This window comes from Lampris incognitus, chromosome 7 (assembly GCF_029633865.1).
Source record: "Lampris incognitus isolate fLamInc1 chromosome 7, fLamInc1.hap2, whole genome shotgun sequence".
Classification (NCBI taxonomy): Eukaryota; Metazoa; Chordata; class Actinopteri; order Lampriformes; family Lampridae; genus Lampris; species Lampris incognitus.
In genome coordinates, this window is record NC_079217.1 from 23258359 (window position 1) to 23281728 (window position 23370).

Genomic DNA, 23370 nt, shown 5'->3' on the forward strand with positions numbered 1-23370 from the left:
ACGGGATTGGCTAGTGGGCTCAAATGAGAACCCTGGGGAATGAGGTAGAGGGGAGCAGCAGTGCCAGTCTAAAGGAAATTAAGAGAGAGGGCAAGGAGAGATGAATGAAGATAAAAGAAGGATGGAAGGAGGATTGGCCTGCTGCTGAATAGTACAAGAATTTAGTCTTTGCCAGTGTGTGTGTGTGTGTGTGTGTGTTTGGGTCGGGTTGGGTTGGGTTGGGGGGGGGGGGTTAAGGCTGATGGATCAACTCTTGGAGACCTGCTGTGAAATTCACCCTGGTTCCTCTTCTGTTTTAGCATTGAATTGTAATTCTGAACCCTTGCCATTTCTTGAGAAAGTATTTCGCTCCAGCCTGAAGAGAGAGTAGGACAAGGCATAGGAACTTGTTTGAATAAGAGCAGACTACAGGGTTAAAATTGATTTTGGAAAATAAGCAGAAGAGTGAGGTCAACAGAGATTAAGATTATGCTTATATGGAGGCCTGGATTCTCATGCTCTACATCATCGCTATCACATTTTTATCATTTTGTTCAAAGTTGAAATGCAGTTGCACTTGATACTTCGGTAGCTCCGGACTTTATCAGCTGAAGTTATATTGTCTTGAGGGCTTTCTGGGATTGGCCTGTTCCACAACATGTCAAGACAAATCTCAGTTTCTACTCTGAGCCCAGACTGCTGCACTGGGACAACTGGTGGTGGTTAAAAGAGGCAGTGGCCTTCTGCCTGGGTACAGGGAAAAACCTCTCAAAATATACTTGTTTGTTGGTGTAGTATCAAAGTTCATTTTGTTTGCAAGTAGAGGGTTTTAAGGTGTATCTTGTTGCCTATTTGATTAAGAGGCCTATCTCTTAGTACATATTTGGAGTCATGCACATACACAAGTACACGCTAGATAACCCCATAGCTGCTCAGCGTGCTTATCTCAGGGTGGTAAAAGCTGACCTTCACCCAGGAAAGCTGCATTCCTCTGTCTATGATGCAGACAGAGCCGGCTGGTCAGCAGATAGAACGAAGTTAGCCTCAGCAGGCAAGTCCAGCCTTGGGCCCTAATAGTGCTGCAGTTGCAGGCAGATCAGTGCAAAGCAGAGCCGCCTTGAGCTGTAATGGCGCTCCAGTAACTGTCTGGAGACTGATTTAAAATGGATGACTTGGTGTAACCCCTGCAACCTCTGGACCGGCTGCCTAAGGGCCTGTCAGCTTCCTCCTGCATCTGCTCGCTCCGAAGAGGAGTGCAGCCTTGCTCAGGCTGCAGGAGGAGACATGAGAGGAGACACGCACACACACGTGCACACACACACATGCACAGTAGTACATAAGAGACTCATGCTTACACATGCACACCCTTGCAAGGCATGTCAGACGGCAGGAGAAATAAACAAGTGACTCGGTGCCCTACTCCATCTGACTCCTGACAGCAGTAATGTCAGTGCTGCACCTGAAGCTGGTTAGTTCCCTTGACAGAAGAGACAAACAGCATGCTGGTTTTGGATTGGTGGTTATTAAAGCAAAGAGATGCCCTATTTATTTGTTTGGCTTTCTCTCACTCTTGAATGAATCACACTGAGGTAGAATGAGGAAGAAAGAGAGAGTGAAGCTCTTCGGAAAATAAGAAAATCAAGGAGATAGTGCTGCAGGGGGAGGGAGGAAGTGGAGGAAGGCGAGTAGAAAAAAACCCCTCTGCAGCCATCTGCCTTTGTGTAAACAGTTGGTTACTGTGGCAACCAGTAAAAAGTCATTATCTTTAATTGACACTGTAGCAGGTTCAGGTGTTTTCAATTGTATCATTATCGTTTTTCCTCCCCGTTGTGACTCACCCGTCTCAGGCAGCAATCCACCGTTAAGACCCCTGTCTTACGCTATTCATTTTCTTTTAATCTCATCCTTTCTTTTAAGCACAACTTGTACCCCTTCAGCAACACTGGCTGATTTCAGGGCGTTTGTGCCCCCCCCCCCATTGTACTTGCATCCATTTGTGAGGTTACCCTGCTCCCGGGGCACAAATCATTAGCTGTCTGTGTTATTAGATTTTGAGAAGTACTGATAGGTTACATGGGAAACATATTGCAACAAGAAAATGGGTTAAAAGTGGGGAAAAAAGTGAGGAAAATGGAGATTGAGTGTAGGCAGAAACATAGAGAAGGTGGGATGAGAAAGTGGTTGTCTACTGGTGGTCGCCTTCGTAACTGGGGCTTGCTTCTTTCATGCTGAGGCATGTCAAGACAGCGGCAGCAGCAAGTGGTACAGATGAGCCATAATAACCATAATAAACCAGCCCTGTGTGTGTACCATCAGCAAACCACAACTGCTAAGCACTTACCAGAAGTTGCCTGTGTTAACCTCATCCTCCCCCCCTCCCCACCCCCCCCACAGCACCACCAAACTCCCACGCTTCATCTCGCTTTCTCCCCATCCTTACCTCCTCCCCATCCACAGCTCTCTTATTGTTCTGTCTCATTATTTTTTATTGTCTCACTTATAATGTCTTTATCCCGCTTCTCCCATCCTCCTCTCTTCTTCCCACCTATCCCCCAACCTCCACAATCCCTCATTTTGTTTTGTTTTTTCTCATTTCATCGAGTGCTTAGCGTCTTATGCCTTTTAGGCAATCATTGGCGGACACAAGCACATAGATTCCTGAAAAGCAGCCACCGATGATGATTTCTTTTCTCTTTCAGACTGATAAAAACCTAGAATTTCAATTTCAGTATTGTTCTGACTAGCTGAAGACAATGCAAGCCGCAACGAACCATTCGGTTTTAAAACTTGTCTTTGTTTAAATTAGCAGTCACTCTCAGTCAGACCCCACGCTCATTCTGTTTTTAGAGGGAAACAATTAACAGTTTTCAACATTTTATATACTATATATATATATATATATATATATATATATATATATATAGTAGGGATACCACTTCATTACCACCGAGCAGTCTTTTGTGTGTCACTGAAATGCCACCAACATTTTGCGACACTCAGACAAAAGAAAGCTCCTCTTTTTCCAACTTTGCCAATAGGCTGGTTTAGGGCTGTGCGATATGGCGATATATATCATGTGACGATAGAAAATGTCTGTCGTTTCATATTAAGCTCTGTCGTTTATGTCGTTGTGTTGCAAATCACACTCTTTACGGCAATATTTTTCGTCGTTTGGATGACCCTTTGCACTCTTTGCACAGCGCGGACGCAGGCAGGAAATTTGCATCGAAGACAATATGAACAAACATGGAGGACAGTGAACATAATGCAGAATGGGGTAATTCGGAAAAGAAGGACTCTGAAGTCTGACACGGACCAGAAAACCGCACTTTGCAAAATATGCTGCACGCCGGTCCCCACAACAGACCCAAACACCACTAGCCTCTTTTACCACCTACACAAATGTTTCCTATTTACTTTTTTATATTTTATACATAAATATTTCATATTTTGTGACATGCTTAATTGAAAATTTGTGCATAAGTTCTAAATAAAAGGAGAAAATTAATCAAATATGAGTTAAGTACCTTTTATTTGTTGCGTATATAATTCAAAATGTAATAAGAAATAGGCCTTCCCATGTGGTCATTTTACATAAAACTATTTATTCATTGAATTTGCAGAAAATGTGCTATATTTTGATATGTATCGTTATTGTGATATGAATGACCTATATCGTGATATGAGATTTGGTCATATCGCACAGCCCTAGGCTGCTTTAGAAAATGCGAACGACAATGCCACATAATCTATAATGTAGTGTTGCTATTCACATGTTCTTACACAATACAGCCAGCCTATCAGCAAACCAGAAAGTAAGGTTTCACATTTACTGACTGACCACCAGTGATGTTACTGCTGGACACAATTTCAGTAGTATTTCGGAGACGCACAAAATACTTCTTTGTATTATTGCTGCTAATGAAGTGTTATACCTACAGTGTACATATATTTATATACTAGAGAGAGAGAGAGTTGAAAATTGTGAATGTTTAAGGGTAAAGTGTTCCAATAAAATCTGATACCCAAAGCCAGTAATGGGGTGGTCTTGAAAACCCCTCACCACAGGTGACATAGTAGAGTATGTGGGTTGTGCTTTTTAACTTTTAGGGAGTCTGTCAAATTTCAGACATTGTACTTGGCAGTGCAGTGTCCAGACATGCCTTTATTACCACTGTCTACTTTATTAGCCTGCCACAGGGAGCAAGGAACAAGTGAGAGAATTGACTGGAGATGGAAGTGGATGTGGCGCCTGATGAGTAGCCTGTCTACCCGTGCTATTGGCAGGCAGAGGTGATCCGGGGCATACTGCAGCCTGGCCAGCCCATTAGCACCAAGCCTCCACATGCAGGAAACATAGCAAGAGCAGAAGACCACATGCAGTGTGGTGTACACAGCCCCTGTTAATGTACCGGAGCTGTCGCCTTGATGGATTCTCATAGCCAGAAGTCCATGTTTTTAAATTTCTGAGTCTTAAAAGCATGCACTGTCATATTGAAATTGGGCTCAATTGTAACCCCCCCCCCCCCCCACACACACACACACACACATACAGGGACCAGTCCTTTCCTGTTCCCTCATTCCTGTCATTTTCACTTTTAATTGGTCTCAAGATTCAGCAGTGCGTGAACATCTCTCTTCATAGTAAGGAGGGAAGAAAAACACTATCTATTTCAACTTTCCCTTTTTAAGTAGAGAGCATTTTGTTAGAGGGCATATGAGTCTTAGAGGTGTGAACGTGTGGTATCTAAGCTGGAGCATATGGCAGGGGTTTATGGTTGTGTGTGTGTGTGTGTGTGTGTGTGTGTGTGTGTGTGTTCATCATTGTGTGTGTGTACATGTATGTGTACATATGTGAGAGCCATCTGTCACCTAGTAACCGTTTTGGTGCTCTTTAGTTGGTGTAACCTCTGAGATCTCTTGTGGACTTGGAAACAACTGATTAGTGCTTACAGATGTCAGGAGATGAGGCTTTGGCAACCACTTCCCACCTTTGCATGAGCAAAGGCTGCTGGGTAAATTTACCATTAAAGAAATGTATAGTTATGTCTAATAGGGCCGTTCCGCATCACCCTAGTAGAAACCCATCCATGAAATTCAACTGGGGATTCAAACAAAGTGAAGGAAAGCAGCCTATAAGAACCCCCTGTCAAAATAAGGCTAGATACACTCTAGACAATTATCCATCTGATTTACCCCTTAATTAGCTAATCCTAACAATAGGAGGAGATATCCAGATTAGAGCCTCGACCAGTACAAATGGCTGGTAAAGATTATCTTGTCATGTGAGGAGTTCACATATCCAGTTTCAGTTAGTATGACCAATTTGTCAAGTTTCCAGCCAACCACTTGTGATCTAACATGTTGATTAACAATCTAACCCAACAACTGCATGGGTCCCTAGCCAATGATAACATTTTGTGGAGATAAGAATTTATTATCCAAGAGCAAAGGCAACCAATAACTATGAAGCAGAAGTAAAGAGAAGAAATTGAAATTTGCCACGTGCAGACATAACACATGCACACAAACTCACATGCGTGGGTGCATGACAGTATATATAACTTTGTTAAAAGAAACACTCAATGGTAAGAGAAGTGCTCAACAAATAAGGAGCAAAATAATCCCGTTATTGGATATCTGGGTGACTATAAGGTAATGGCGACTATAGTATACTTATGATGTCAGAAATATGACAGGATTCAGCATAATAACCTCATTCATGGAGTTAAGTGTGTCATACTCTCTCCTTGACCAAAAGTCGATTGTGATGCATTAATGACACAGGGATAAAACAACTGGGAAGTTCGTTAGCATGTTTGTGAAGTCAAAACAAGTTAGGATTTTAAGGCTCCCAAGTCTACTCCAAGTTAAAGCAAAGCAACCAAAATGGTGTTGCTACCAAATGGTGCACCCAAGACTGTGCAATGAATGCAATCTGTTGGCCATCATCATAGCCGCAATAGAGCAAGTGATAAAAATTAAAGTCTCGTGGCAGAAGCATCAGTCTATAGGCATGAACAGATTTCCCTTCTCATTCACCATCTGGGAAAACACACCCAGCACATCTATTAGGCACCCACTGCAGCTTAGTTTGAGCACTCCACTGGAACTGGATTAATAATGGCTATCAAATGGAAAGTGATGTCAGCAATTGATTGGAAACTCATCATAGTGTTTTATGCTGAGGGCATCCCCTACCTGGTACTAGCATTATGTTATAAATGATTTGGAGTAGCAAAGTCTGGCGTTAAAATTTTCATTGGTGGAAAATGACAGTACTTGTGATTAATTTCTGATAATGTTCTCATCTGACTGAACCGTTGATTTCTGAACTTCAAATGCTTGAAGCTACAATCTGAGATTTACATGCCAACAGATGTCCTTTTTGATATTTGCTGTGGCTTTCACATTTAAGACAGTAGGCTTTTAGGGTGTCCGGGTGGCATGGTGGTCTATTCTGTTGCCTACCAACACGGAGATTGGCGGTTTGAATCCCTCCAGCTTGGTCAGGCATACCTACAGACAAAATTGGCTGTGTCTGTGGGTGGGAAGCCAGATGTGGGTATGTGTCCTGGTCCCTGAATTAGCGCCTCCTTTGGTCGGTCGGGGCACCTGTTCGGGGGGAGGGGGAACTGGGGGGGAATAGCGTGATCCTCCCACGTGCTACTACCCCCTGGCGAAACTCCTCACTGTCAGGTGAAAAGAAGTGGCTGATGACTCCACATGTATCAGAGGAAACATGTGGTAGTCTGCAGCCCTCCTCGGATCGGCAGAGGGAGTGGAGCAGCGACCGGGATGGCTCGGAAGAGTGGGGTAATTAGCCGGATACAATTGGGGAGAAAAACCCACAAAAAAAAAAGAAAATAAGCTTTCATAAATATCTAAATCTTTAATACTTTTTCTAGTTGCCTGTTTGAGTGGTTACTGTCAGATAGGACTTTCCTAGGAAATGTTGTACCATGTGGCCATTGCGTTTTGTGTTTTCACTATAGCAATCAAAAGCAGATAAATAGCAGTGAATTTATAAAAGAAGTGAAGTTGCTGTGAGTAACAAACAGATATGGCAGACCAAGCCCAACAGATACTGCAAAACTAATAGCTAAAAGTGGTTTAACCATGTGTTTCCAATTGGCAGTGTGGATGGTGCCAAGACGATAACAGTAGTGACTTGATCTGTTTTGTTTTGAATGGATCTTTGGGATTTGGAGGGGTTAAACACCAATGCAATTACCTGTATCACAAGGGGTCAACAAAAACGTCCGCAATCAGGATTGTACCTTTGCTGTAATGTGATACTTTAATATGGGCTTAATGTGATACTAAAATTGATCTGCAAAAGAGAATATTTTCCATCTCATCTTATTTTTCTTCTTCTCTTTCTATAGGGAGGTTAGAGTGCAGGGATCAGCTACAGACCAGCACCCCTGGAGTCGGCAGGATTTCAAAGAGACACACAGACTTGAATCTGAATCCTCTGATTGAAGAACAGGTAACGAAGGGTGCATATTGCAAAAATGCTGCAGAAGAGTAGCTAGCCTTTTTTAGCCCAGATATGTGTAGCCTAGCCACTGGGATAGCTGCAGATGGTAATGGTGTAAAAGGGAAATGTTGGGCGTCTAGGTAGTGTGGCGGTCTATTCCGTTGCCTACAACACAGGGATCAGCGGTTCGAATCCCTGTGTTACTTCCGGCTTGGTCGGGTGTCCCTCCAGACACAATTCGCCACGTCTGCGGGTCAGAAGCCGGATGTGGGTGTATGTTCTAGTCGCTGCACTAGCACCTCCTCTGGTCAGTCGGGGTGCCTGTTTGAGGGGGAGGGGGAACTGGGGGGAATAACATGATCCTCCCATGTGCTACATCCCCCTGGTGAAACTCCTCACTGTCAGGTGAAAAGAAGCAGCTGGCGACTCCACATGTACGTATCAGAGGGAGTATGTGGTAGTTTGCAACCCTCCCTGGATTGGCAGAGGGGGTGAAGCAGCGATCGATATGGCTCGGGAGAGTGGGGTAATTGGCTGGATACAATTGGGGAGAAAAGGTGGGGGGAAATCCCACATCCCCCTGGTGAAACTCCTCACTGTCAGGTGAAAAGAAGCAGCTGGCGACTCCACATGTACGTATCAGAGGGAGTATGTGGTAGTTTGCAACCCTCCCTGGATTGGCAGAGGGGGTGAAGCAGCGATCGATATGGCTCGGGAGAGTGGGATAATTGGCTGGATACAATTGGGGAGAAAAGGTGGGGGGAAATCCCAAAAAAAAAGGGGGGGGACATCATTTAGTAATTTACATAGTATAATGCATTTATGCTGAGTGTTATCCTTAAACTATGTCACTGTTAAACTAAGAAAATTACTGTTGACAATTTTATCTAAAAGAGTGTTTTTAATGCACAAATGTGAGCTGGGTTCAGACCATCATGAGATGGTTTTATTTTACCCTACTGATGATGTGTGGTTGCAATAGTAATATTAACAGCTGGCCAATATTGACCTGGGCTGTCTCTCCACTACATCCCTATCTGGACATTTTTCTATTGCCTGCCAATTGAGGATTAGCCACAATAGCCACTGTCTGATCTACCCTGTGTCCTCCTCACTTGACATAGGTTTAGGATATAAATACCTACAGCCATTGTCTGTAAACTGAAATATGCTTTCGCTCAATGCTCTTTTCAGTCGGTGAGAGAAAGCACTGTCTGGAAGGGAGAGAGGTTTGGCAGGCCTCGAGGTGAAGTGGAGGCACAATCGGTTTAATTTAGATTCCTTTTTGCCTGTTGAGAAATCTGACACATCTTATATCTCCTCATTTATCAGACTGATATGCTGCTTCCAAGACCGTAATGCTGTTCCCAATTGTGTTAAAGATGCCCTGTTTGACTCCCCTTTGGTTTCTGGGGTTATCGTGTCTGTCTGTGTGTTCCCAGTTGAGCTAGTATCAACCATCCGAGTTCTGTTTCAAATTTTGGGATCAGATCTCACAGTATTAAAAAGGTATTGAAATATTCAAAATATTCTCTTCTTATGATAAGACCCTCAATACTTGTCCATCAAAGATTAGTTATGCTTAGTCTGGTTTTTCTTTATTTTTTATATGTGAAAGGAAACGGCATATATATGAAAGTAAGATCTGGAGTAGGGTAAATATATTGCCTGTAGAAATGTTCACCTGTGGAAAAAAATGTAAGAAGAAAATATATATTTTTTGATTGTTTCAGGTAACTGTGGTTGATATTGTCTTTGAAATTGACATTGAAATACAAACAATTCAAATTATACCCAAGCAGGCACAGAAGAAGTAATCTGGAACCCCCCCCCCCACACACACACACACATACCATGTCCCACTCCCACTGACAAGGGACACCAAGATGCTGTCACATTTAACTGTACCCACATATTTGTGTGTATGTGTGTGAGTGAGTTTGCATGCGAGTGTGTATGCAGGCATGTCCCGTATGTGCTTCTAGCCTAACACTCTCCTCTCTTGTGCCAATGGGATTCGTTTGTGTAACAGCCTATATCTCTGTCTGTCTGTGTGGCTGTTATTTTGTGCGGTTCTATGGAGTTTGGCTGAGGGAACGGTTGTATTGGCTGTCTGAGTGTTTGTATGTAGTTGTGCGGATGCTGACAGGCCCTCCAGCAGGGAGCAGGGATCAGATGTATGCTAATATCATCACAACTCTGTCTGCTCATCTGACAGGGGCTGGGCCAGGAGGTTAGGTAGTGCCGAGAGGGAGAGCGGGAGAGAGAGAGAAAGATGCTAAAAATTAGGCACTCGAAGAGACAGAGACAGATGCGGAGACAAAATGAGGGAGAAGTTATGATCAGTTTACAAGCCCATGGGAGAGAGATGGAAAGGGAAACGAAAATCCATGCCCGAAGGAATTGGGTGAGGGAATGGCGTGTGCGCGCGCGTGTGTGTGTGGGAGCAGCTGAAGGAAAATAAAGGCCTTCCTGTCTTTCTGACCTTGCATTTACATGGGCCTTTTGTTGTTGTTGTTTTTAATGGTGGTGTAAAAGCTGATGTCGTTAGACTGCAAACTGTTTCTTTTAAAGTTCAGATCTTTCAGTCCTTCTCAGTCGTGCTGCTGTTATTGGCACCAATAATTAAGTTTTATCACCTGGGAACCAATGGAAATCGCTTTATGACGGACATTAAGATGTCAACACACACAAAACTATGCTTTTTTTATGATTCCCCCGCCTCAAAAAATAAAATATGTATTTATGTCTGTGAAAAGGCTGTATTGGGATTGCTGTGGTCCAGTAAAGTCATATGAAGGTGCTAGTGCTGGTTTAGGGAGTTGCATAAAGGCTAATATCCACAAGAAGCATCCAAGACAAGGTGCCTGTACTTCCGCCATTTTATCCAGTGCTGTGACGTCCATAGGGCACGGTTGACTTGCTTGAGACAGACGTCATGCGCTCTCTTTTCGCTCAAAGTCTCTTTTCTTTTTTTTGTTTTTTTACTGGACCTGCATGTGACAGTGAAGTGTCGCAATACATTTTTTCAGACAATAAATAAAAAAATGAATACGTCATCAACCGAGGCTGTGCAAACCGTGCCACATGCTGTCTGCTCTGTTCGTTTGCACTTGAAAATAAATCACATTTCAGGTTCCCTTGAACAAAGCAATTATATATTAACCGCCCCCCACCCCACCCCACAGATAGAGTTCTCTCTAGCCTGGTTTGTTTTCTGCCTTGTCAGCTGTGTGAAAACACTTGGATCACTACCCGATTACTTCCTGTGGCGTTCCACATGTTTTGACAAGCTAGCTGTCATTCACCCTCTTTGTTTTTTTTTTTGTTTTTGTTTTTGTTTTTTGGATTTATTCCCCTTTTCCTCCTCAGTTGTACTTGGCCAATTACCCCACTTTTCTGAGCTGTCCCGGTCACTGCTCCACCCCCTCTGCCGATCCAGGGAGGGCTGCAGACTACCACGTGCCTCCTCTAATACATATGGAGTCGCCAGCTGCATCTTTTAACCTGACAGTGAGGAGTTTCACCAGGGGGGTGTAGGGCGTGGGAGCATCATGCTATTCCCCCCAGTTCCCCCCTCCCCCCTGAACAGGCGCCCCGACTGACCAGAGGAGGTGCTAGTGCAGCGACCAGGACACATACCCATATCTGGCTCCCCACGCATAGACCACGGCCAATTGTGTCTGTAGAGACGCCCAGCCAAACCGAAGGTAACACTGGGATTCGAACCGGAGATCCCCCATAATGGTAGGCAACAGAATAAACCGCTACGCTACCCAGACGCCCCTGCCTCTTGTTTGTAAACAAAAAAAAGTAAAATGAATGAATATAAAGGCTACACTCCTGAACCATCTTTTGTGATGGGTTCAACACAATAACGTTAAAGAAATTGTCTGTAAATGTGTAGGCTGTATGACACTTCAGAGTAAAGTGGCTAGATTAGTAGACTAGAGTTTTCCCTCTTTGATTAAAGGTTCGGGATTTTTGTTTGTTTGATGCCTCATAACAACTGGACTAACTGGCAGGCAACAAACCAACAAAAAAAAAACAATTGAAAGTAGTTTACATACATTTCAATTGATACAAAGCTTATTCACCCATAACTGGGATGTACACAGAATGCCACAAATAGCCCCAAACCTCGCTGGTCTGCTGTGGGACACTGCAACTGGACATTTTAACCGAGAGCGAGACGTGATGTGTCTGTGAGCCGGAAGGAACACAGATGCGACACAACCAGTGGACATTTACCTTCAAGGATAATTTTTTTTTTTTTTTTAACAACCTCTGTCTTATTTTCATAGTTCCTGCCATGCTGCATATTGGTCTTTATCATTTTACTCATCAATTTCATCTTGGAGATTTTGGACACGGGACAACTGCTAGAAATAGACATAGAAAATGGCATCTTATGGGGCAACTGAACTTGAGACATAAACCTGTTCTTTTCAGTTAAAATGATAACAACCCCCCCCCCCTTAGTGTTTCAATTGGACTGTGTAAATGATTGGCCATTATCTATGACTTCTCAGTTGCATTGTCAGGTAGTTCATCAGTGTTTACCACTGCCAGTGATTATGTATGTATGGGCTGGCCATCCTGTAAGTTGAACCAGGAAGTAGCTTAGCAATGCTGTCAAACATTGATAATATTGGACATTTTATAACTTTTAACTTGAGCTATTGTTTTCGCTTCCATTTATGATGCTCGTGTCCCATTTTGTGTAAGATGCCGTTGCGAAGTGGTGTCCGGCGGTGGTTGCATATTCAAAATCTCCACAATAAAGCCAGTGAGTGAAATGGTGTTATAACTGATTTGTATAATGGGGAAAAAACTATGAAAACAAGACCCAGGTTTAAAAACAAACAGAATTATCTTCTCAGAGTTAGCTGAAGTAGCTTTGCTGATCGCTGCTTGTCCCAGGCCTGCTGTCAGCGTGGAGAGAAAAGACCTTATCATATGTAGAATGTACCGTACTGTGAGGGCCGTGTGTGTGTGTGTGGGGGGGGGGGCTGTCTTGGATTAATAGCTGTCATTGTCCATGTTTCCAGCACATTATATTTAGCAGTGTTATCAGAGAGGCCTTCTGGTGTAGTTGAAGGGTTAAACCGCAGTGACACACTCCTCCTCTGCCTCTCTCTCTCTCTCTCTCTCTCTCTCTCTCTCTCTCTCTCTCTCTCTCTCTCTCTCTCTCTCTCTCTCTCTCTCTCTCTCTCTCTCTCTCTCTCTCTATGATAAGCCATCATTATCGCCTTATCTTCTCCTCTAAACCGAAACCGAATTGAACTCTTTTCTCTGTCTCCTCCCTTTTAAAGTACAGCTGTAGACGCACAGCTTAGATGAGGCCGTGAATATGTTCCTTCCCGCCCTCTACATTTGCCTTTCCACCTTCCTCCTTTTTTCAGTTCAGGGATACTGTATGTGTTTGGATACGAGTCTCCGCCTCCCCTCCATTTATATTTCCCTTTTTCTGTGATGCTTTATCCATCCTCCCTCTGTCCCATCCGTCTGTTTCGCTCTTCAAGGGGCCATCATCAACCGGCCCGCTATCTTGCACAATACCAGGCGACGGGAGGAAGAGGAAGTGAGTGTACAGCATTGTGCCTGGGTTTGACACAGCAGGGTCCAGCCGCATGGCAGTTGTTCTCTAATCCGCAGAAGGCCAAATAGCATTTTTAACTAAGGAGTAAACAAACCCAGGGGGACATGAGAGATAAGTGAACAAGCAGGAGGAAACAACAGTGTTGGAATGATTAACATATGACAACGAAAAAACTAAAAGCTCTGTGTGTGTGTGTGTGTGTGTGTGTGTGTCTGTGTCTGTGTGTGTCTGTGCGCACGCGCACACCTTTTGGTGCCTGTTTGTGTGTGGACACGTGTTATTATCTGAGGTGGCAGTTTGATGGGGCAGCCAGATAGGGGATTTGTTATCCGTATCTCTGCCCTTGTTCATGTGGTTACATCACTGCATTTTCAGGTCATACGAATGCAACAACAGCCCTGCTTGTGAACCTTGTGGTAGGAAGGATGCAAATAACCAAAGCTAATCCACTATTTCCGTAATCCCAACCATCACTGACCATCGCTTATGAATTGGTATGTGGCTCTTCTGATGGCTCACAGTTTTCCAGACTTTGGTTTCTATTTTGGAGATGTAGACCCTTGGATTTAGGCAATGTTGGGGTTTTTGGTGTCTATCATAATTGTTTTTCTTATTATGGGAACGCTTTACGAGTGCTGGATTGGAATGTGTGGCTCAGTCTGTTTGATTTTGGATGCCTGGTAAAGAGTGAGGGCCACACATGTAATGCATTAGCAAATTTTTGTTCGCAGTGTTTCCTTGGATTTGTTTTTAGTGGTTATATTCATAGATTAAGAATAGGAGGAATAAAGAAATTCGTTGTTCCTGTTTGGTAATTGTGACAGATGTATGCTTTTGTATTAGCTGAAGAACCTAAACACTAGTGTTTACACTGTAGTGAGTCACAGTGCTCCAAGTTTAAAATGTGCGTATGGACATAGTGAGGCGTCATAAGGCAGTTTGTGTCAGCGTCACTTTGTTTGTTGATTGTAGTGCGACATGAGTAGTGCTGTAAACTGCATTACATTCTCCTAGTTGTGTTATCTTGGACAGGCACATTGAATTTTTAATCCTCTCCACCCCTCTGTACTTTCATCCGTCATCCGACTGTCCCTTTCCACATGGAATAGCTGAGCCTAAGCAGGAAGTGGTATCGGTGTGAGGGCTTTTCTTCACAACAACCCCTCCACCCCATCCTAGTTCCTTATTAATGGACAACAGCTCTCAAAAGAAGGGAGGGGGGGGGTCGAGAGAGTGATAATAGGGAGATAAAGAGAGGAGTAGGGAGGGAAAGTGCAAACAGAGGTTTATAAAGGAGAAAGGAATCGACGAGAGCAAAAACAATCAAAAGACAAACTTGCGGAGATTATGTTAGGAGAGAGAGGGGGAAAGAAAAGCCAGAGGAGACAGGAAATACAAATGGGAGGAACTGTTGTGAAATACCTTGTATTATGCTGACAATAAACAAAACAACAACAAAAAAGAGTACGGAAATAAGGTCTTGATTTGGAGTGGAATCTCGAAACAAGGGGGAGGGTTTTTTTCTCGCCCGCTGTCTCTCCATCACTATCATCACCAACCCCATCACACTGCCTCGTGAATATTTCATGACTTACAAATATGCCTCTGACAACATCCTACCCGGATGTACATACTGTACAACCACAAAGCTTGCTGGCAAACCATGCAAGTGAGAGCCCTTGTTTCCTCTCCCCTGCTGTTTTCTGCATATTAACTCAGTAGCAGTCACTGTAAAATATCTTCATGTCACTGTGCTTTCAGCTATAAGTGTGAAGGAATATGTTCTGTCTTCACCCCTCATCTTTGAAAGGCTCAGAGCTGTAACATCCACTATTAAAAATGGTTCTCCTTCCCAGCTTTTGCCCCCCCCCCCCACATTATTGCAATCCCGTCCTCCACATGCATGCAAGGACACCACCTGTGATTGCATCCCTCCTTTTTTCCTCTCGTTGTCTTGTCCTCATGCCCTTTGGAGACCCAGCTTACACGTGTGGTTAAGCTTTTACGGTACACGTGCACTCTCCATTTAGGCAAACTTAACGGGAGATGTGGCTTTTAGTAAGAGAGCCCCCCCCCCCTCCCATTTGCACTGCCTAAGCAGTTCAGCCAATCGCACCCTTTAGAACTCCAGGTTGACATGTCTTTGGCTAACTCTCCAAAGCTCTGTAATGACAGGAATGTAGCTATGCTCTGGAGGGTACATCATTCCTCCCTGTGCATGGGGAACACAGCCTGCTGGCCTCTGAAACGCATGTTACACGCCCTGCTGCCCCAGCATTAGCTCCAGACTGTGCTCCAATACCCTACAGATGTACCCTGTGCCCACCCCTTGGCCTGTCCCTTCCATTAATGGCCGAGAAGACAAGATTGCTGTTTTACACATTCAGACCTGGTCGATTGGTGGTTACTTAAGCTGTGTTCACACCTGTAGTCTGGTTCTTTGGGTCGAACAAACTGCTGAAAAAGATTTTTCTTGTTGGAATTTTGCGTTTGGTTCACTGAAAAAAAGTCATATGGGCCATAGTAACTAATTTGAATACACAATTTTGGTGATAGTCCTGCATCGTACTCAAGGAATTCAGAATAGACGTAAAATTACTGCTGGGATTTCATTTATTTTTTCTCCCCAATTGTACTTGTCCAATTACCCCACTCTTCCGAGCCATCCTGGTCGCTGCTCCACCGCCTCTGCTGATCCAGGGAGGGCTGCAGACTACAACATGTCTCCTCTGATACATGTGGAGTCGCCAGCCACTTCTTTTCACCTGACAGTGAGGAGTTTTGCCAGGGGGACATAGCATGTGGGAGGGTCACGCTATTCCCCCCAGTTCCCCCTCCCCACCGAACAGGCGCCCTGACTGACCAGAGGAGGTGCTAGTGCAGCAACCAGGACACATACCCACATCTGGCTTCCCTCCCGCAGACACAGCCAGTTGTGTCTGTAGGGATGCGCGACCCAGCCGGTGGTAACGCTGGGATTTGAACCAGCAATCCCTGTGTTGGTAGGCAACAGAATAGACCGCTATGCTACCCAGATGCTCCTAACAGACTGCTGGGATTTTCTGATGTTTTTGTGTTTTGTTTAATGTTACAAAATGTATTGAGGGCAAGTTTGTCCTCGAGCGCTTAAGTGTGACTCTATCTGTATAAAAACATACTTTGTTATAATTATCCAAGTAAAGGCGTATGATGTTTCAGTCATTCAGACCTTCATCAGACATGGAATCACAATATAGGCTTTGTAAATAAGAGGGCAAATGTGGACAGATTGATGAGGTCAAATGTGTCATTTTCAGAAAATCGTGCAGTTAATTTTGCATGATTTCCTGAATTTTCCTGAAACCGGGAGTCCGCCTTTTCAGGCGGTCTAAGTGCGCCTGCTTTGTCCACACCAGAGTTCGAATTATGTCATTCACGCCATCCCAAATGAACAGGACTGAGCAGGCAAATGCACTAGTTTGTTTAAAGCGCATCAAACATGGTAGGTATTGAACAACGCCTTAGGAGAGGGAAGAAGTACTGACGTGTTGGGATAAGGCCCAGTAGTCATGCTCTTTGTGATGAAGGAGGAGGAGGAGGGGGTGATGTATCCAGTCAGACAGTCATCATCGTGCCCTGCCCCTCCTCCCTGAAGGGAGTCTGATATGAAGCTCACATGACCCAGGTCACTGACCTCGTCCTCTCCCCCTTTCCAGTTCCTCTCTGTATTAGGACCCCATGAAACACCCCCCCGTTTGTTTTATTCTGTTTTCCTGTTTTCTCAGTTTTATTTTTTTATTCATATTTTTGTCTTTTTGCCCATTTTTACTGTGATAAGGTTTGTGTCATCAACTGCATTACTAAAAAGAAAAGCAAAATGGCTGTGTCTCGATGTTGACGACGCTGGTCACTGTCAACATTTTTATTCTCTGTCCCATACAACCAACCCATGTGCATTTTACTGATGTGTGCATGCTGTGATGCATACGCTCAAATGCTCAAAGACACTACAGGGTTTGTGTGGGGGAGAGCGATGGACGACATTAACACAAATTACTTTAAATTCCATATATATGTTCGCGATTTTTTTTTAATGTCCCCCAAATCTCCATATTTCAGTGCACTTCGTGCTCATATCATGGATTTTTTTTCTTTGTCTCCATTACGTTATTACCAGAAATCACAGGGCCTTACAACCATATCATCTCTCAAAACCTCCTGCCCTCTGCCTCCTCCTTCTGGCCATCGACCCCTTCCTGCCCTGCCCCTCCTCTCTCTCTCTCTCTCTCTCTCTCTCTCTCTCTCTCTCTCTCTCTCTCTCTCTCTCTCTCTCTCTCTCTCTCTCTCTCTCTCTCTCTCTCTCTCTCTCTCTCTCTCTCTCTCTCTCTCTCTCTCTCTCTCTCTCTCTCTCTCTCTCTCTCTCTCTCTCTCTCTTTCCTCTTCATGCCTGCCCCTCCCATATACTTCAGGGTCAGAGGTAGATGGAATACAGACCCTAACCCCCCCCCCCCCCCATAGTCCTAAACAGTCTTGGGCCTTGAGATGGTGGTATGTGGCTGGACATGCGCAGCAGGCACTAGTCCTCAGGCTATACTGGGAGACCGGCTGCCTGGCTGCTTCACAACGGGACTAATGCACCGAATCTTGTTGAGCAGAAGCAGGGGTGTCTTGTTTTTTTTTTTTTTTTATTTTTTTTATTTTTTTTATTGGTCTGCAAAAACTAGATGTATGCCCCAGATGACTACATCTCTTGTGTTTGAACTGCTGCACTTAGTCTACCAGCAGACAGGGTAAGTTGAATTGCTCAGTTGTTGTGTCACATACATTCAGTGGTTTTATCAGTTTAGTATGGCCAAGCCAGGCAATCTCCAGAGGTATTTTATCCCCCATCATCTGATCTTTCTGCATCCTAAACCGTTGCTTCCTTGCATCACTTAAGGGGTGAATGCTGAACTGTCTGCTTGTTTGCCTCTGCTGTCCCTTGACAGCCTGGAAAACAGTGAGAATTACATTAAGGCTATTTTCCTCGGCATTTCTCCTGAGGTTGTTGCTGAAATGCTCTTGTTCTCAGCTATTCTGGCCATCAAGAAAAACACATCTAAACCTGTGGGTGTATACACAGAGGGGCACATGGATGGAACGTGCACCACACATAGGCCCAAACACCCTAAGAAAAATCCTCTCTCGGTTAAGTGAAGCAGATGTTTGCATACATAAGGTATCTTATGTATAGTATGCAAGTGTTGAGCCTGGCTAGCCTCCAGGTCTATAGGGGATTTAAGAGCGCTTCTTCAGACACACTCACAACTGGTGACAAACAAAGGACCATTTTACACATGACATAATGATCACCAGAATATAATGTAGGCTAAAATCTCAGCCGTTGTTTGCTTTTGTGTGTGTGTGTGTGTGTGTGTGTGTGTGTGTGTGTGTGTGTGTGTGTGTGTGTGTGTGTGTGCGTGTCCGCGTGTGTGCGTGCATGTGCATGAATTCACGTTTGTGTATAGGTCCATGTGGAAACATTTTGTCAGCACAGGAGCTATCATACTTATTTGTTAATGTAGCCATCTCTCCATCTTACGCCATGTAAAATCTCAGCAGACGGCTCCTAGAAGAACATCATAGCAACTGATTTTGCATACTAACACAAGTCATAAATAATTACTCTCTTGACTTTCCAGGCTGAAAAACCTTATGCAAATGTTATATAAAATACCAATAATTGTGTCATACATCTTGTGTCACTGCCCCACCGCGCTCTCTCCGCTAGCTCAATTTGGTATATATATATATATATATATATATATATATATATATATATATATATATATATATATATATATATATATATATATATATATATAGTTTCACCACTGTTTATTGTATAATGACTTTGATTATTAGAAAAGCGCTATATAGGTTTGATTTATTATATATATATATATATTCCTCAACTCGGGATGATTGTGAGATCACACCAGATGTTACAAAAATAGGAACAATTTTAGATTTGCCACATTTTCCTTTCATACTAAATACATATATGTTTGGTTCAAAATGTACCATTTGCAAAAAGTAGAACTTGTTGTAATGGTTAAGAGCACAAAGTTAAAACAAATGATTGAGATACCTCCTAAATATTAGGGTGTGAGTTTAAGCACATGGTTGATAAAGTCTTAGCAATTACAGAATGGATACTCTAGGTTCTAAGTAACTGAATGTTGTGCTTGGGTTATTTTATCCACCACCTCACCCAAAAGGGGAGATTGGTGTTTTAGAAATGAACATTTTGATATTCGATTCAATAAACTTAACCCAACGCGTCTACTTATCCATTCACGTTACACTACTGAAGATAGCTTCTAAAAGAATGCAATATTTAAAGGGGGAAAGATGCAAATGAAAGGTGATATTTTTGAAGAGAAGGATGATATGATGTTGGTTAGCAGACTAAACGCATGTTCTTTTCACCCGCTAAGCCTTGTCCAAGGGCAACAGGTTGTGGTTTTTTTGGTGCCCGAATGTAGATGACGTTCCCTTGCTCTGTAATGTTATCAGGACAAGGTCAGCACAGAATTACCCTGTCAGCAAAGCCTGCTGATTTTAGATGTATAGGTACCACACCTGAGCTTGTTCTCATCTTGGCTGGAAACACAATTTTTCGAAATGGACATGTCCATTAATCACAGGCTAACTGTAATACTCCTTTTCATTATTTTCACATTTTGTTTCTTTCACTGTCTCTTTTTCATCTTTCTTCAATGCTCATAATTTTTTTCTCATTTTCTCACACTTGCTTGTGTGCTTGGTCGCTTGTAAATGCACACACCCTGCAAACTACCATGGGCTAGCATATACACCGATAAGCCAAAACATTAAAACCACCTGTCTAATATTGTGTAGGTTCCCCTCGTGCTGCCAAAACAGCTCTGACCTGTCAAGGCATGGACTGCACAAGACCTCTGAAGGTGTCCTCTGGTATCTGGCACCAAGAAGTTAGCAACAGATTCTTTAAGTTTTGAGGTGGGGCCTGCATGGATTGGACTTGTTTTTCCAGCACATCCCACAGATGCTCTATAAGATTGAGATCTGGGTAACTTGGAGGCCAAGGCAACACCTTGAACTCTTTGTCATGTTCGTCAAACCATTCTTTAACAATGTTTGCAGTGTGGCACGGTGAAAGAGGCCACTGCCATCAGGGAATACTGTTGCCATGAAAGGGTGTGCTTGGTCTGCAGCGATGTTTAGGTAGGTGGTATGTGTCAAAGTCACATCTACATGAATTAGTCCATGGGCCAGAGCCCAAAATTTCCTATTTCGGTACACTCAAGGTGGCAAAACTTACTTATAATTTTTGAAAGGATCCATGTCTGTAGATGATATTTTGGTATGATAACCATTCCTGAGTGGCAGCTGTATCACAGTTATCAGCTCATGAAGTTAACCACCCGCTAAAGTAAATTGCATTTTAGACGCTGGTGCATATCCTGGTTTAGCCTCATGGTCAGGACATTTTTCAATGTTCTATAATATTGTCTTTGGTATCATTTTAAAGGGGACCTTCTTAGCTTTCATTCAAGCCCTGTTGTGGATATTTCTCACAAATATAGAGGTCACTTGAGCTCTTCAACCCGTCAATAACACACATCTTTCTGCAATGTTCGCCTAAACTATATACTTTCTTTTAGCCCTGTGGCATCTAGGAATATCAGGGACACAAAACACAAAAACTGGAATACTCACAGGACTGTAAAGATTCAGGAAATGTATAATATACCCATACTATTTCATTGTGTGAGGTGATTGTGAACCTTAAATTAGAAGGGCATTATTACTAAGAAACTAACTAGACCAAAGCCAGTTAGTCCATGGGTCAGACCAGATATCGATATCACCCAAGGTGACACAACTTCACTGGTGCCATTTTATTTGGTACACTAACAGAAGTAAAATAATACATGATAACCTTTCCAAATGAGCAGCTATTTCATTTTTCTTTCAGGAAACCTGTTTCTGTGCCTCTCACGATTGTGTATTTGCCCAGATTTTTACAAATATAGCATTTCAACACCCCTGGTACTGATTAGCCTAGCTTAAACTCTGGGACAGTTCTTAGTTGGCCAACAACCAAGGATAACCAGTACTGTGTACTTCCATTCATTGTGCTAAGCTAGGCTAACGTGCAGCCAGATAGCTTTCTACTAAACACATATAGAGGAAACTGGTATCTATCTTCTTGTCTCACTCTGGAGAAGATTGTAAGCTAATTTCCCATAATGTTAGCATGTTCTTTTAATGTATATGTTAATATGATTAGTTAAAGTGGCTACGAGGAACTTTCATCTTGTGTTGATTTTAGCGGCCTCATGTGGACAAAATACAGCTGTTGCATAGCAACTAGGTAATGTATCTATTTGTGGCTATGTAAGATAAATAATGGTAATATGACGCTGGTGAAGCAAAGTAAACTTTGTTTTAGTAGTGTTCATACACCTAAGTTACATGTATTTGTTTGTATGTGGCAGGTGAAAACTGACTGAATATGGCCACTGGTGAACAAGCAAGTTTTTACCCAATACCAAAGCGCCCACGGGTGGAGTGCATTATCCACTGTTCTGATGATACAGATAAGCTGGTTTCACTACAAAGTGTCGACTCATGGAGAACTCTGCTCAGGGCAGCTCAGATACGAAATCATGCACCAGTTTTGAAACTGGCAAAAGACATTCCTGAGGGACAGATTCCAGCAATCTACTACCACAGAAAGTGTCGCAGTATCTTCACTATGAAGCAAATTCTTGATGGCCTCCTTGCAAAAGAAAAGAAAAGTTGTGTCTCTGCTGAAGAGAAACAATCTAAGAGAGTAGCTCGACATGCTCCAAGTACATCTAGGACTTATGATGCAGAGTGCATATTTTGTCAGAAAAACAGCAAATATTCCAAGAGACAGAATACGAGAGAAGTACTGGTGCAGTGTCGAGAACTGCGAGCTGATGCAAAGATCAGGAGTGCAGCCACAAAGAAAAGGGACAGCAGAATCCTTGCCATTGTGAGTAGAGACCTTGTAGCAGCTGAAGGGCACTACCACAGGTCATGCTATAGACTTTACACCAAAGAAGAGGTTTCCAAAGGAGAGGTTGCCAGCAATGAAGATGATGATGCTGCAGCCCAGTATGAAGCTGCTGTGAATAAGGCATACAATGAGCTGTTCCTCTTCATCAGGATGGAGCTTTTTGGCAATCCTCAAGTGATGACAATGACTGATCTCTCTTCTAGACTGGTAGCTTCAATGAACTCCCAAGGCATTGCCCAAGTCAAGGAATCAACCAAGAAGTACATAAGGCGAAACCTGGAGAGTGAGTTTGCTGGAGCCTTGCAGATATTCCCTGATGAGAAAGGAAAATTCCTCCTCTATCCCGATAACTTGTCCATGAGGGAACTTGCCAAAGAAAATCAGTCTCTCAAAAGGGAGCTGCAGACCCTGAAAAGTGTCAGTGCACAAGATGTTATAGCCAAAGCAGCCATCAAATTGAGAGCAGACATTAAAAGTCAAGATGTTCCTCAAACCTGGCCGCCTGAAGTCAAACCAGAAGCAGAATGTCCTACCATTCCAGAGTCGCTCATTATCTTCCTGTACTCTCTACTCACAGGCTCAAATGATCCTGATCATGCATCCCAGAGAGTGCAGTGCCTTCTGCAGTCATTTGGCCATGACATAGTATATGCAGTGACATGTGGAAATACCAAGCCTTCCAAGCACATTGTTCTGCCATTCAGTGTCAAATCGTTGACAGGAAATGTAGAGTTGATAAACATCCTCAACCGACTTGGTCACAGTGTGTCCTATTCACAGATGGAAGAGATCAACACTGCCCTGTGTCTCCAGAAACTCTCATCATCAGGGAGTGGCATTGCCCTTCCAGCTAACATCCATCCTGGCATATTCACAACTTTAGCCTGGGACAATATCGACCGTCTTGAAGAAACTGTCAGTGGTGAGGGAACATCTCACAGAGTCAATGGGATTGCTGTGCAAGCAAAGCCAGTCAACCCACTTCCTGTCCAACCCATGCCCACTGTTCCCAAAACAAAGAAGAGAAGCATTGATGGACCCCCACCAATGTTACCAACTTACAATGCTGGACAACGGGTAGGGCCACCACAAAGCAAAAAGTCAGATGCCGATACTGCAGCCAATACTAAGCTTGCCAGAGAGAAAAACCTTCTTTGGGTCCTAGCACGCATGTCACAACAAGAAGAACAGTCAGTCAGCAGCTGGACAGGCTTCAACATCCTGACTCGAGGAGAGATGACGGTCATCCCCGAC

General features: G+C 43.4%; 1 protein-coding gene across 2 annotated transcripts in view; it reads left to right on the plus strand.

The window, feature by feature from the left end:
* The window catches only part of arhgap35a (Rho GTPase activating protein 35a), an 81990-nt gene that overhangs the window by 29299 nt on the left and 29321 nt on the right, over window positions 1-23370 (plus strand). The window contains exon 2 of one of the 2 annotated variants that reach the window (XM_056283454.1): window positions 7368-7471. The exons of the other annotated variant lie outside the window; for it this stretch is intronic. The gene's annotated coding sequence lies outside the window, so the exon portion shown is untranslated. The remainder of the gene's footprint in view (window positions 1-7367; window positions 7472-23370) is intronic. 2 annotated transcript variants of the gene reach the window in all.